We start from the raw sequence: 13,920 nt of genomic DNA on the forward strand, positions 1-13,920 counted from the left end.
AGCCCTTGAGGTTCACCATGTCAAGCTTTGTTCTGTGGTTCTGAGAGAGAGATCTTGGTGGCTGTTGGATTTGAGGTTGTGCTTAAGTAAATGGAAAGGCTGTGTAGTCACGGAGCTCTGATCTTCAGAGCTTCAGTGACAGCCCCTAAGGTTGTGAAGCTCACTGCAGAAATGCCTGGTGGGTCCCCAGTGTCCCTCTGGCTGCTTCACTGTCACAGTGGCCACTGGACTCTGGCTCCAAGCTTGAAGTGCCTTTGGCTCTTCCTTTTGGCCCACTCCGATATTAGTTGGCCACCAGCCACAATCTCTGGTCTGGTGGCCAACTGTGGTTTGCTCATGAGCTCCTGGCCTAGGAGAAGGTGTCCCTGCCTGGGGCAGAGGAGTTGAAATGAGATGATCTTTAAGGTCTCTCCCAACCTAAACCATTCAGTGATTCTACAACTCGATATCACCCAATAAACTGATGAATTGGGTGATGTGGAGTTTTTGCAGTGGGTAGAAAGTGGGGACAGTGAAATCAAAGAAAGGAAAACATTCCAAACACCATATCCCTGCTGAGAGGAGAAACAAGGCAAGATGGTTCAGAGAGCTCCTGTCCCCCAGCCACAGAGGATGGACCTTGCCCAGACTTTGTAAGTACAAGCCCAGAGCTGTGAGAGCTGAGCCAGCTCCGGGGGCAACGGGGAAATGCTCTTGGCTCAAACCAGAGCTGCTGCTAAATGAACTGCCCATCACACCACACTTAATTATGCTTAAGCTGAAGGAAACGCTTGCCCAGAGTCGCCCTGTGTCCCGCGGGAGGGAGAACCCAAACTGGCTTTATACCACCTCATCTTTAGAGCTGGGGGCAAGAGGGATGGGCAAAGCTCTGTAATCCCTTGGGAAAAGGGGAGCACACCCCCTGGGCTGCCCAGCAGCCACGGCCTGTCCCCAGCATGCCCCCTCCTCATCCTCGGGGAGGAAGGAAGCGCAGGGCCAGGTCAGCGGTCATGCCTGGGGGATTTTGGCCTGGCTTCTTGCAGTGTCTTAATATACCCCAGCTGGCAGCAATAATTGGAGAGTTATTAAATAACTGTCTGCAGTGACATACAATCTGCAGAGCACTGTACCAATTATTTTTCATTCACTTCCCTCTATCTCAACGTGTCTCTATCTCCCCATCCTGCCCCGCCGCCGTTCCCAGGAACAATTTACTGTAGTGATTGGAGGGCAGTGAGATCTTCTCCAACAAAGAAACTACTTTATTTTCTGCCATGGTTAATGCCCCAGTTTAATGAGTCCTTCATATCATTCTCACCACCCTAAATTAAAGGGTAGCCTGTGCAATTAAACTGTTTAGCTTCCAGAATGCCCCTCACAGTTATCTGCAAAATGGGTTGAAATGCAGCTGCTACTAATATTGCTTGTATTAAAACTGGCAAAGGGAAAGCCACTTTCATCTCTTTATTTTTAGTAGTGTGCCTTTACTTTCAATCGAACTAATTATTTGCACCATCTTGCTCCTGATCATTGTCCCATGAGATTTTCCCAGCCAGGAAATATTTCATGCAATACATAACTGTAGATGCTTAGACCTTCACGGCTGTGTCTTTTGGGAATGAGGAGAGAGCTGGGATTTGCAGCTCCTAGACTAATTTATACCAGTACTAATCCAGAATAAAGCTGTAGTTTGCAGTGGATTTACTCCAGATTTAAGCCTGGTTAGATGATAATTGCTCTTTCTTCTCCTTTATTTTTTAGATCAGAATTTGCTCCTTTTTTCCTATATTTTTAAGTGTAGAAGTTTAATGAAGAAAAGAATTCCCTTAAAACCCTTCTCCACAGATCTCTTCTTTGCATCCAGAACCTACTGGTGTATTCCCAAGGGTCATATAACAACCTGCATTACAGAGCATCCTTGAGGACCTCCCAGTTCTTTCCATCAGCTGCTTCACCCATCCCACTTGAGATGAAAAATGGCTGCTTTTTAAGAACTTGAAAGAGGTTTGTAACTGCTTGGGTTGGGAGCAGAGTGGGGACCCCCCAAAATGTCAAAACAGAGGCATGAATTGTGGCATAAAACTAGCTCTTCTCTGCTATTTAGCTGAGAAAGGCTCTGCAGCAATCCAAGGAATTCTGTTTGGGATGCGTCTGCAGGGAAGTCTCTTTCTGCCCCAAACCTGTTGAGTTCCAATATTCATTTTAATGATCTCATTTTATAAATAATGGAAAGAAAAACAATGCATTCAATAGAAATGAGATTAGAAATAGGAGGGGAATGAATTACAAATGCAAGAGTCTGTAGTTATTCCAAGGAAGATAAATCTCATTTTAAGTGGTCTCCAGTGAAACAGTGTCTTGCTAAGACTAAAACAAAGTAAATCTGGTTTTGTTGATAAATAGAAGTGTGTGGCAGTGGCAGGGAGTGTTTTCCAACACTCTTTGGTTGTCATAGTATCCTGGGACTAACAATACCTGGAGTTTACTCTTGGCCTCGCCACTGTCTCTCTGCAGTAAATCATTTTACACCCTGTGCTGGAATCTCAGCACAAGCTGGAAAATCAAACTGCAGTGAACAAATGTACAAATGACATCAGTGTGTGACCCTCAGTAAAGATGTCACTGACAGGCTTCTGCCTTAGCAGGGTCATGGAGTTTGAAGTGGAAAGTGGAATTAGTGGCATTTCAGCAGCCCATGCACAGTTTGCTTCAGACTGTTGTGGGAAAGGCTGTTGGTGGGAGATCTTTTAATTTGGGACTGGATCTGGCGTGGTGATGCCTCTTGTGTGTCACCCAGTGTAGACACAATGCCAGCGGTGGCTGGAAAATTCTGGTTTGTTTTGGTTTTTTTCTGCTGAGATTTGGTCAGATTTTCTGTCCACATGAGTGACAGGCAGCACAAAGGGTGTTTGCTCTGCAAATCTCCCCCCGAGTCACTTCTCCATCTGGTCCTCGAGCTGCAGGGAGGAAGGGTCTGAACTGCAAATGCCAGCTCAGCAAGGAGGTAACACCACCACTGGGATCTCACCTGACTGAAAACACACTGTCCCTTTCTATCCCAAACCTGGTGACTGGGAGGGAAGTGCTGGCATGAGCCGTGATGGGACGGATGGGGTGAGGTATCCCTAGAAAGAACGTCCACCCAGGAGCTGGCACGCGCCGGGACGGGTATGTAGAGCTGCACGACACAACACCCCAGTCAGCAGCCACGTGGGCTGGAGCTGGAGAGTGGCCGACCCTCCTAGCTGGGAGCTAATGATTCCCTTCAGGATTGCATCATTAGATTCAGACTGAGTCATTATGAGGAGATTTGGGAAAACAAGTCGGGATTCATTACTGAGGAAACGCGCTGGAGCTGTTGCAAGGGCCTCCTGTCGAGTGTCGGGTGCTCGGAGGCACGGCCAGAGCCTCACTCCTGGGGCCCAGCACTGCTCTGCCCTCGGTGGCAGGAGCTGAGATCTACAGGATCCATGTCCAGCGTGGGCTGGCAGGATTGTCCTCTTATACCACCCACAGCTGCTTCCTGCTGCCTCCTGCCATCTGCTTTCCCCAGGACACCTGTTACAGGAATAAACTGGCCTGGGGCAGGGGGAGACACTGAAATGGTGAAATTTGCTCCCATGCAATCCTGGGTGCAACCTCGGGAGCAGCCTCAGCCTCTGCCAGCAGTCACAGCACTCTCTCCTCTGGTGTCCAGCTGCTGGCAGCCCCTTTGCTCCAGCTGGAGGGATGGATATCTGCCTGCCCTGCTCACTGCCTGTTGCTGCTGTTGTTGGCACAGCTCTGCTGGGTGAGGCTCTTCTGCCATCAGCAAAAGCATTTTTGACATGTGATTTTGAGGTGTAGTGGAGGGGCTGGAAAGGGGTTACCTGCAAATTGCTTCCTCTTTTGTACAGAGTTCAGCATTTTGTTGGAAACCCAACAAAACCACACTGCTGGGATCATCCGTGTTTGGGCTACACCTCGTTCTGTGGAGCTGCCACTGAGCCACAGGATTTCTACCCCAAGGTCACAAAGTGTTGGCTTCAAAATGCTGGATGAACAGCAACATCCTTGAGGAGGGAAGAGAACGTGGTGTGAAGGATGAGAAAGGTTTGAGTGAGCAGCAAGAGAAAAGGAACTTGGGGAGCAATCCAAGGCTTGATTGCAAGTTGGCACTCAGACACTGACATGTCTGATCAACAATCAGCAGAGATCAATTACTCAGGAAGCTTCAACACCTACCAGGAGTGCAAATTAACATCAGCTTGATGACTAAGGAAACGAGGGTAGGGATAGAGACCGGAGTGGATGGATCCAGGACTGTTCCTTGCCTCTGCAGAAAGGTGTTATCCCAAAATTACTGCTGGGAGAGATCAAGCTGTGGCCACTGAAGGTGAGCTGGGGTCTTTGCTAGTATGTTCATAAAGATGTAAGGCCTGGGTGTTTGCTGAAAAAGAAGTCCTTGCAAATAAAATAAGCAAATGTTTGCCCAGAAAGGGAAAACAATGGTTCAGAAATATGTTGAGTAATGGTGAAAATCCTCAAAAATCAAATATGGTGAGGAAACATGACAGTGAAACCCTGCTGAAGTGAGCCAGCTCGTGGGTAGTGAAGGCAACAGAGGACAGACTGCTGAGCATTTCCCATCAGACACTTCCTAGGGACCTCCATGCCACAGCTGCTTGAAGAAATGATGAATGGCTGATCTGAGGTAAAACCTCTACCAGCTCAATGTGACTCATCAGGAATGAAGAGGTTTAAAGGAATAGAGCTCAGAGCATCACAACCCTTGCTACCACTGCCCCACAGGGTGCTTACCACAGGGCTGGCAACAGAAAAGGCTTTGCATGTCCTCACAGCTGCATGTGATGCCAAAGCCACACAGCACAGGTGACAAACTCACCAGTCTGGGGCACTGGAGTGGCAGTTCACCCTCTTCCCAGTGGCTGCAGGCTCAGGATTGGCTCTACCAGGTGACCCTTTGAAATTAGAGCCCCAAAATCAGGTCAACTTTGTGAATTAGAGGTTGTTGCACCTCCAAGGGTGGGTTTTTTCCCCCCAGACTCCTACCAAAAAGCAGCAGCTCCCTGCAGGGTCTATTGTTTGCGTGAGGGAGAAATCAGATAAAAACTTGGTGAATTTGGGTATAAAGGCTTTCTTCTGCTTCCTCAGCAAACAATCTTACTGCAAGTAGCTTCGAACCCCCAGCCTTGTTCTGTCCTAGGCGATGCTTAAACTGTCAATAATCCTGAGGCTGCTGTCACAGTGCTGCTCAATGGGGTTGACAGATTATATCTCTAAAGTTCCTTTATTGGACCTTGTTCCCAGAAAAGCTTGCAAATTGCTCTGATCTTACCAGACAAAGGCGTTGCTCACTCTCGGAGTCCTTGGATATCCTACACAATAAGGTAGGAATTGGTGAGAATTACCCGAGATAAAATATCCCTTACAACATCAAAGTTCCTGATCTCTTAGCTGTCAGCTGCAGGTATGTGAAAGTCCCGACAGGCTGAAGATAGAAGGGAGAGATAAAGCAAAAAAAGAAGGGAGGGGGAATGGAGAAATTCTCTGGATGAAAGGTTATATCGTTGGATTTGGCACAAAGATGTCAGTGCAGCGGGTCTGCACGGCCAGCTGGGGTGTGAGCAGGGCACTGGGCTTTCACTTCTGAAACAAATCAGCAGCAGCTGATATCAGGTGACCAAGGACAGATCCTGATCCTTGTCACATCAGTGGTAAGGAGTAGAACTTCGATGATCTTTGTGAGTCCCTTCTAACTCAGCATATTACATGATTCTGTGATAAAGGAAGCAGGAGGAACAGAGACCGGGGCACGGCTAAATCATGATCGTACAACCCCCACATTTTCCCCGTCTCCAAACACTCAGCTCCTGGTTGGTTTTGCCCAGTTAAATGGCTGAAGTGGGTCAGTCCCGAGGGGGATTCACTGGTGTAACACAAGACACCATCCTTTTGCCATCGTTGCTCTGCACATTTAATAATTGACCTCCCTGGACTGTTCACAGGAGCTGTGGCAGGAGAGCTGGCATCAGACTTCTTCTACCCGATGCCACAGTGGATCACTAAACTTGTTGCAAAAGTCCAGCTCACTGGCAGCAAAGCCACAGGTAAGTCTGAAACTGATTTTCACAAAAACAGAGTCAAAGAGGTTGAACTGAAACAGGATCTGGCTTGTTTGTCTAAAATCTTGCCCTTTCACACCACAAAGATCGGACAGACCTTCCCTCTGCTCACTGCTCCTGCACACCTAATCCTCCTCTAAAACTGTGTTTTAGGGCAGATCAAATACCTTTAGGTTCTTAGAAAGGGCTGGTTTTGGCAAACACACAAAATACTTTTCTCAAATGACATAAATATCGTATGTGATTTGCTGCCTTGCCAAAATGCAAACACACACACATGCTCTCCCAACTAAGCAGCATTCTTTAAAAGTTAAGATCATTGCTTAAAAAGAAATATAGAGCATTTTATAAATCCAAATTGATCACGCACCGCGTGTGTTGAAAATATGTACAAGAAAATGGAACCCCAAAACTCCATTAAACCACTTCTGAGACAATACATCACTGCACCTTTATATTGCACCAAGGGGTTTAACAACCCTTCTCCAGGAAAATATTTTACTAGGTAACAAAAAAAAAAAAAGTTATTGAAAGCATATATTTGATACTTTTGGCAATTCATTTTACTACTTGCATTTCCAATTCATTGGTATAGTTCATGAAAAAAAATATTTTCGCAGTTGGGTCATGTTATTATTTCTCTAATTTTTTTTTCTACTTGAAAGTCATGATAGGATTTTTTTCTATGAAACAACAAAGACAGACAAAATCTGCTTGCTTGGTGATCCTGTAGATATTTTAGGGCCTGCTGGAAATGCAGAATACACACAAACATGCCTACAGGGAATTATGGCATCTTTCTGCTTTTCTGTATAACCAACTTTATATCTGAACAAGTTAAAGTAGAACTGGGGAAGAACCAGTAGGTTGAATCTTCTAGGGAACAAAAAGAAGGTATCATTTATTAGAATATTAAAATCTTTTAAAAAATTATATGATTTTGCTTCAGATCACCTGAACTGTCCCTGGCACTCACCTGTGTTGTGACTCATCCTCACTCTCCAGCACAGCTCCTCTCCTGGCTGGTGTGAATGTGCCTCTCCAGGGGAAAGCCTGGCTTGAACTTGACCTGCTCACAGGATTCCAGAAGGCAAAGGAATTCCAGGAGAGGAGGAAATAAACATTTCCTAAGTCAGACTGACAGCAGATCTTCACTGCAAACTTAACTTGGGCTCAGATTCCTTTTCCCATCTAGAGAATAACTTTTCACCCAAAGCTGTTCATGCTTTAGCCCATTTTATTTGGCCATCATGGGAATGTGGGCATGCACGGGGTTTTGCTTTCCCTTGGGCAGAAAACTAATTTTGAAAAAAACCTAAACCATAGGTGCAACCCTTCTTGCCTGCCTGCAATCCATGCTCCCTTCTCCCTCCCCACCTGCCCCTTTCCTTCACATCTCTCCAAGAAGACTTTGATGGAGAGGCTCCGTGGAAGGACCCAGGTGACACGTGCTCTTGGAAGCTCTGCAGGTCTGCTGGTCTGAACATCCACACAGGGATTTCTGATTATTTAACCAAGCTGCTCCTGGACCATATATGTGTTCTTAAACCACTACAGGTAAGTGTAACCTTTGCTTTGAGAGAGATCCTGTGAGTACCCACAAGCATGTTGTATCCTTGTTTGCCTGGAGAACGGTGATTTCCCATTTTAATTGTTTCCTGTATGGCACATTTCCTTAGATCCCAGCTTCCTGTCAGCTCTCCTCCTCACTGCATTTGTTTCCTGATGTGTGTGTAATTACAACCAGGAAAGTCCATCAGCAAAGGCAACATCAATTTGAAAGATTAACGAATCTCACGCTTTCCCTCTCTCCTCCCCCCAAAATTAGAAAGCCCACTCTGTAGTTTCCAGCACACATCTATCATTACACACTCCTGGGTCTCAGGTAAATTAGCAACCTGATTCTTTTCCCTGCTGTCACTTAGAAGAAAAGAGCTTCTTATTTGCCATCCAAGGAAAAGTACAGTAAACCTAGAACTAGATAAAAGGGAAGTAATCAAATATATTTTAACTGTAGTCAGCCAAATCCCATTGTTTGTATAGATGCTAGCTAGTGCACTGCAAGAATTAAGGAAGCTTATTTTTTTAATAGGAAATAGTACTGCTTGATTGAAAAGTGCAATGTCTAAGCTACTGTCCTTCTGCTTAATTAAAAGGAGATGTTCAGCTTTATGTATAGATAATTTATGTAAGAATGGCAGATATTTTAAAAGAAGTTTCATGTTCTTGCTCTTCCCTTAAGCATGTGCATTTGGGGCGAGCACAGCATCCCTCTGGTTTTCTTTCAGAGATGGGAAATGCCTCCTCAGTGTTTCCTTGGATTGTCCTTCTCACTTCTATCTGAAGGAAGCAGGCAAAATAATTTCAGATAAGTCACCTCCTGCATATCAGAGGGCACCACCTCCCCACTGGATGAAGAACAGCTTACAGGGTGTGGGGATAATGTAGGGGGAGACTGAACATGGCAAAGGAACATCCTGGGATTATCTTATGGAGATTATAACCCTGGAGGGCTGTAGGAGAGCACGAAAGCCTTCAGCTGGTGCTGGGACCACTGGTTTTGAAAATATACGGGCAACATCACGGCAGTGCTTGTACAAGGGATGCTCCTTCCCTTGGCAGCTGGTTGTGTGGGAAAGGGGGAATGCGCCACCTCTAGACGGCTGCGGTCGGTGGTCGCACACCACCTCATGGAAATCCCTCCAGTGCCAGAGTACACAGAGTGCATGGACCAAGGCTAATCTCATTGGGAAATAAACCCAAATATACCCAGACCCACCTCCTCACCCTCACCCGCAGGACCAAATTATCTTTCGGGTATCCCTGTGCAAAGAGTGTGAGTTTTGCTGTGGAAATGTTTGATTAAGATGTTCCAACACAAGCACTGAAATTCAGGTCCATGGATTGAGGGAAAACCTCCCCTGGCTTGTACTCTCACCAGCACATAGATTTTCTCAGCTCAGTTTTGTGCTCAGAAGACACTGATTTCTGTGCTAAACAGGCAGGTAAGTGACTGGGACTCTGCAGGGAGCCTGGTTTCTCCAGGATGATGAACCAGCTCACCCTGATGTCAATGGGCATAGCAAGACATTATGATCCCAGACTCCACTTTTCCTTTGCTTGGATGAAACATCACAGCTCAACGTTGTTTCAGTTCTTTGGGGAGAGGAAGGAGGCAGACAAGAGCCCCCACAATGGTTTTTTACATGCCCGAGTCAAATTACCTTCCCTTCTGCGGGGCTTCTTCTGAAGTAACAGATCGTACTGTAACCAAATATTGCCATGCAGGAAAGCCATTTTCCATCCAGCAAGGAGGCTTCTTCCTTCTCAGCAGCCACTGAAAAGGGCCTTTGTTCTCGGGTTGAACACCTGGAGAGTGTTATCAGCAGTGGCCTGGCGCACTGAGCAGCTGTGACAAGAGCCAGTGGCATTGGCATTGGGATCGGTAGCAGCATCTGGGAGCTGCTGGCACCCAAAAAACATCCTTTTGAGCCATTGCATGGGTAACTCTGGGTGGTTCCCCTCTTCTGTGGGGACTGGGGAAACTAGTCTGGTCTGTATTTTCCTTCTTTTTCCATCCTAAAAGGAACAGCCTCACTCCAGATGGTCTTTAGACAACCTCAAGGATGTGACACCTCTGTGGGGAATGGAGAACAAGACTTGGGCGTCACCGTTCTGGAGAAGCTGGTAATGCGAGGGGTGAAGGGCTGACTCAGAGCACTGGTGTCCTGGGCACAGGGTTTGAAACTACACCTCGATGAGTACAAGGTGGAACTGTTGCCTGGCATGAGGGGTGGGACATCCAGCAGAGAGGGAATCACCTGATATGACTGAGGACAAGATTGCACAGCAGCTGATGTGACTCTGGGCACAGCTTTCTGCTCTGTCCATACAGTCAGCACCACTTCTGTTTGTGTCTGTGAAAAGACAGTCAGCCACAGCTGCTCAGAAACTCAAGGAAACCCAATTCATTTGGCCCATCAGGTAATTCCCTGAAGGCAGAGGGTGCTTTTCCATACACTGCACTGTATAAACCATCACTTCCATAGATGTCAACTTCAAAATCAAAAGTTTTTAATTCTTTTGCTGCATTTACGTGACAAAAAGAAAAATCTGCACAGGGTGAGGGAAACTTGAGAGTCAGAAAGCAGAGGCTGTCAGTGGATGTTCTGTGGGGTAAGCTGGAAGCTGCTGGCACCAGCTGAGTCCATCCTGGGTCTGTGAGGGTTTTACCAGTGGCCTCAGGGGGAACTGTATCTGCAACCTGTGAGTTATTTAGCAGGTCCAGATCTACAGACCTTTCTCAGTGTATTGATTTTCCACTGAAGTCACAGGTGAGGCAGCCCAAATAAAAAAAAACAAAAACAAACAACAACCCCCCCCAAAACCCCCAAACCCACAACATAATTCTTCCTTTCCTCATAACCTGGATAAAATTTTGACTCCTACAAGGGAGTCATACATTGGGGGATTTCAGCAATGCCTCATTGCAGGATGCACAGCTCTGCAAAGTATCTGTTCTGGGGCAGTTCTGCCAAATACCAAGAGAAAATTGCATAACGTGAGAAGGAGCAGACCACAGCTGAACCTTCAGCATCCGCAGTGGCAGTTCAGCGTGGACGTCACAAGTTCTTCCATACCCTGTGGCATCGTTTTCATTTTCTTTGGACTGGAGCAGTGAAAGAACAAACATCTCAGAAGGTTCAAATGAGACCTTTGAGTGCCAGCGTTGAGTCCTTGGGAGGTTCAGATAAACAGGCAAATTAACATCCTGCAGAAGCTTTGCCTGGGACAAACCACCATTTCTGTGTCCCTGTTCCTGCGGTTTGTAGCGTAGGGGCCACTTTAAACCTTGGTCTCTGTCCAGGCACCACTACTAGCTCTCCCATGACTTTATGTTCGCATCTCTTTCTTCCTCGCAAAGGGAAAATTTCCAGGTTTGTTCCTTTTAACTTTGTTCGTGGTAGCGCTCTTGACAGAAGGACTTAGTGTCTATTTAGTGTCTTTGCAAGGAAAAGGGAGAAACTTCTCGGTTACATAAAAGTTTGTATCAAAATTCAAGAATCCGGATTAATTATAGAAGACTTGCCTTGTATCATTCAATTTGTTTGAATAGCTTTAAAGATTAAGCAGATCCAAGGCCTAACAGAACCAGAGCCAGTAAGACAATAGCTGAGATTTCCCTTTGAAACAAAATATACAGGTGGTTTCTGTGAGTTTCTGTGTCTATCTGCCCGGCTTTTTTATTTTTATGTCGTATCCAATATCACAGAACCTGGCAGTAGAAATCATATAGCAATTTGTGAAAGCTTGTTGCTGTTCTAGATATCATATAGTCTGTTCCACACCAGCAAAGACAAAACCAATGCCTTTACTCCTCGACTTTTCATTCAAAAGGATAATGATCTCTGGTAACAAAATATTTGGCAGTAGCATTATTTAAAATGCACAGAGGAAATGTTTGTCCCTAATTCAAGGGACTGTGGTCACACAGTCTCTATTCACTTGGTATTTACCAGCGAATGCCAAAGACTAATCTGCAAAAACCCCGGGAACAGAGTTAAGTTTATCACACTCCGTCCTTAACCCATCCCATTGTAAGGGAGGAAAAAATAGTAATTACTGAATTTCTTTGTGGCCAGAGAACTTATAAACCGTGTTATACCCAGCAGGCTCTAATGGCTCCTTCGGTAAGTATCTAATTAAGCGGTTGGGGTGTTGTTGTTTTTTTTTTTTTCTTTCACCGCATACTTCTGTGTTTTAAAATCCCTTTGCATTAAACGACTTCTCGAGCTTTCCAAAGTTCTCACACGCACAGGAGAGGGAAGTAAGGAAAAAAGCGGAGGGGAGATTTCGGTCGTGGGAACAGGAGGCAGAGACGAGGATTTTCAAAGGCTAAAGGCAAATCCTCCCCGAAATCTCCATCGAAAACCGCAGCTACGGTCTGGCTGGCTGGAGAGGGGGAAATAAAGCCTTCCCAGGGGGGATGGCTGCGTTGGGTGGGTTGGGGGACACCCCCCCAAAGCCCAGAGCGGTTACAGCACCTCGAGGGCTTTGAACGGTGCAAATGCGGACTTTGGGCGGCTTTGCCGACCCCGCTCGGCATCTCCCGCCCGTCGGTCCCCGCGACCCCCCGTCCTGCCCCGGAGCAGCGGAACGCGCCGAGCGGTGCCGGGAGAACGCACTCTCGGGCTGGGGAGAAACCGCCCCGGGATGGGGGCAGAGGAGCCGAGCATCCACCCCGCTCCCTCCTGGCCTCTGGGAGGGATGCTCGGCTTCGGCGGGGACGGCGGGAGGTGAGAAAACTGCAGATCACCGGCCCGGAGAGCCCGGGGAACGCTACCTGCTCCCGGGAAAACTTCCTGCTCCGGGGAAGCGCCTCGCTCCGAGCCACGGGGCCGGTCCCTGCCGCTGCCACCGCGGTGCCAGCGGCCACCGCCTCCCCGGCAGCATCGCTGCTCCTCCGAGCACCCCGGGGACACCCCCGGCCGAGCTTAAACTCGGCGAATCGTTTTTCTTAAAATGGAGCCACGTCTAGATGCCGGAGATGGGCTGGAAGGGGCCGAGCCCCCGCATCCCGGCTCGGTCCCGCATCTCGGCTCGACCCCGGGCGCACCTGCCCCGACCCCGGGGCTGCGGGTCTCTGCCGGGGCGGCTCCTCCCCTGCGCCCCCGATCGCTCCGGCCCCTTCTCCCTCGTTAGGGAAGTGTTAGAAAGTTGCTGAAGTGCGAAATGAGCCTGCGAAACCTCGTTGTCCTCATTAAACTCTGACAAGGAGGGTGACAAGAAGCAGCGGAGGGGAAACAATGCGGCAGTGTTGGGGAGAGCCCCGCGCCGGGGCAGCCTTTGTGCCCGCACACAAAAGCTCTTGTTTGCATGTGTTAAAGTCCATTAAACCGCGGCAGCCCCAGGTGCAAACGCCAGCCCGGAGGGGCCGCGCCACCTTCCGCGCCCGCTGAGCGCGGCGGCCGCTCCGCGCTCGGCCCCGGCACTGGCGGGCGGCGGGGCCGGGGCACGGCCCGGCGGGCTCCTAATGAGGGCCCGGGGCTGGCCCTTCATTAACAGGCATGGGTGGGTTTTGCTCTCTGTGCCCCCAGATTCGCCTGTCCCCCCGCCTCGCCGTTAGTGGAAGCGACGGGACACAATGTCGCCTATTGTGCTCACCCGAGGGGACACGGATGGGACCCCGCGCGCAGCCCAGGGTCGTGGATGCTGACCTGGTGCCAAAAGCCTGGTGGACAGGGGCCGTGGTTTGTTTTTTTTCCCACTTTGACTTGTAAAGGTACCTTTGGACGTTGGAACATCATCAAATCCTTATAGAAAGTACCCCCAAGCAGAGCTTCCAGCTTCTGGTTCAAACAGCAGAATTCAACCCAGAAGGTAGAAAAGGGAGGAACTGTGCAGAGAATAACCACAAAAAAAAGCTTTGCACAGGTCGAAGCCTACAAAAACAACCTCATCAGTGTTAGTGTTTCATATGACTGGCACAGGGCTTTGTCCAAGAAAAAGTATTTCCAGGTTCTGTTGCAACAAGTCCACATCCCTTTATCCCCAGTGGGTCTGCCAGGGATCTGCCCCACGGCTATTTTAAATTGTGCTGTTAATAGCAATTCATTACAGTTGATAGAACTGGGAGAGTTGCCTTTTATTTTGCAATTAGACATAAAGACTCTGATCTGGCAAACTCTGCTCTGTGAGAATGTGAGTAGCTCTGCTGAAGTCATCTGGGACTGCTCATATGCTTAACATTAAGCCCGTGCGGGTTTGCAGGATCAAGGTCTGAGACAGGATCATCTTTAAAGATGTTTGTTTACCT

This window comes from Manacus candei, unplaced genomic scaffold (assembly GCF_025592945.1).
Source record: "Manacus candei isolate 608988 ecotype Guabito, Panama unplaced genomic scaffold, ASM2559294v1 h1tg000046l, whole genome shotgun sequence".
NCBI classification, from domain to species: Eukaryota; Metazoa; Chordata; class Aves; order Passeriformes; family Pipridae; genus Manacus; species Manacus candei.